This window comes from Schistocerca cancellata, unplaced genomic scaffold (assembly GCF_023864275.1).
Source record: "Schistocerca cancellata isolate TAMUIC-IGC-003103 unplaced genomic scaffold, iqSchCanc2.1 HiC_scaffold_527, whole genome shotgun sequence".
NCBI classification, from domain to species: Eukaryota; Metazoa; Arthropoda; class Insecta; order Orthoptera; family Acrididae; genus Schistocerca; species Schistocerca cancellata.
The window spans coordinates 67,501-70,000 of NW_026046541.1; positions in this window are offsets into that span (position 1 = coordinate 67,501).

Below are 2,500 nucleotides of genomic sequence, written 5' to 3' on the forward strand. Positions count from 1 at the left end.
CGAACACGCAAGCGTCCGCTCAATTATTCTGCAAACAGGAGGAGGCTGAGCTCCCCTGCACAATACACCTCGAAACCCTCTCAGGTCCCGGCGGCGCGCAGCGCCGTCCTAAGTACTTGGTCGGGTTCGAGAGAGGCGCAATCGCCCGGAGTTAGGCGAGTAGACGCTTTAGGTGCGACCACCCGTGCTCCCAACTGAGCTTGCCGCTGCCGACAGAGGCCCGGGAGCGTGCTGTCGTGGCATTGCCGGCGGGAGACAACACGCGCCACCTACGGTGACCGGCAGCTCCAACGCCAGCGCCACAGAAGGGCAAAGGCCCCACGTGGGTGCCGAAGCGAACTCTCCCAGCACAGCGCACGTGCCAACACGTCTGCACAACTGCGATACAAACCACCAGCGAGAACCGCTGGGGCGACCGAGCAGCAGACGGCGTCGCGGCGCCGAGTGCCGGGCGGCGGCGCATCCTCAACGCACACAGTCCTCAGTCGGACCAGCACACTGCAGATGTCCACCGCGCTTCGCACCGGGCCCGCGAGGACCCACTTTGGCCGCCCGGCGCCGCGCGCAGGGTGCCCCGGCGCGCAGCTGCGCCGCCTGCCGCGTCCGTCGGCCGGCGCGCCTGCCACTGGGCGCCCCCACCAGCCGGCTGTAGCGCGTGCGCCCACGCACCGCGCGGCCAGCACGCCGGGCGGCCCCCCCTCACCGGCCGGGGACGGTCCCACCCAGCCACCGCCGCGTATCGCTTCACACACAGATTTGCCCTTACTGATTTACCTCCAGCAACAACAACCGCACCACAATGGGTTTACCAGTTGTTCATTTGCGTTGCGTCACGTCACCAGCAAACGTAGACGTCCATCCCAGTTTGCAAATGCAACGATTATTGCATACCTGTCTGTTAGGTGTCACGACACACTACGTCTGCCCACATACACGCAACAAAATGTGCACGACTAGAGAACACGTGGGAGGTGGCCCCCTACGTATGCGATGTCCATTACGAGACCGACTGTCAACCAGCATCTGTACCATGTCGCAGATGTGGAACGCGGTGCACCATGCTATCACACTGTGTGAGAAGAGACGACTACGTTTGAATACACGCGCCACTACATCAACAGACGGCTCATGCTGATCGCCATCCAGGGCGTCCGTTACTCCCACACGTCTCTATGGCGTACCACACTGCAATGTAGCTGTTATGGGGAGACGGCACGTGGCTGAGTGCACAACATTTGGACCGTATGGTTCGCTGTTGTTGGGCGCAGTCGTACGGTCACACATGTGCCACAGCGTATCATTCAGTACATACGGACCTATGTGCAGTACAATGTGAGGATTAAGCTTACGATATCAGCGGACAGTGGACACAGGCCGTACCACGACGTAGACTGAGCGCTTCGACATGCGAATGCCAGTGAACAGCTGCGAAGGGCATTGAACACGCAAGCACCTGAACGACCAGCGTGCGAAGGCAGGGTGGAGGGGGGGGGGCGATGTACATCCTGCAGTTGTCCACATTACAGTGTACAGCGGGAGCATGTAAAAAGTAAGCAACACTTGCGAAGTGTTCAACATGAAACGACACACAAGAGGGTGGGCGGTGCGAGTAGCGAACTATATTCAGAGGGTTGTGGTTAGACAACACTAGATTAATGTAACGTGTCATATGCCAATTACAGAGCAGGTTAAGGCACAACGTGGGTTAGGTTAAGGCACAACGTGGGTTAGGTTAAGGCACAACGTGGGTTAGGTTAAGGCACAACGTGGGTTAGGTTAAGGCACAACGTGGGTTAGGTTAAGGCACAACGTGGGTTAGGTTAAGGCACAACGTGGGTTAGGTTAAGGCACAACGTGGGTTAGGTTAAGGCACAACGTGGGTTAGGTTAAGGCACAACGTGGGTTAGGTTAAGGCACAACGTGGGTTAGGTTAAGGCACAACGTGGGTTAGGTTAAGGCACAACGTGGGTTACGTTAAGGCACAACGTGGGTTACGTTAAGGCACAACGTGGGTTACGTTAAGGCACAACGTGGGTTACGTTAAGGCACAACGTGGGTTACGTTAAGGCACAACGTGGGTTACGTTAAGGCACAACGTGGGTTACGTTAAGGCACAACGTGGGTTAGGTTAAGGCACAACGTGGGTTAGGTTAAGGCACAACGTGGGTTAGGTTAAGGCACAACGTGGGTTAGGTTAAGGCACAACGTGGGTTAGGTTAAGGCACAACGTGGGTTACGTTAAGGCACAACGTGGGTTACGTTAAGGCACAACGTGGGTTACGTTAAGGCACAACGTGGGTTACGTTAAGGCACAACGTGGGTTACGTTAAGGCACAACGTGGGTTACGTTAAGGCACAACGTGTGTTAGGTTAAGGCACAACGTGGGTTAGGTTAAGGCACAACGTGGGTTAGGTTAAGGCACAACGTGGGTTACGTTAAGGCACAACGTGGGTTACGTTAAGGCACAACGTGGGTTACGTTAAGGCACAACGTGGGTTA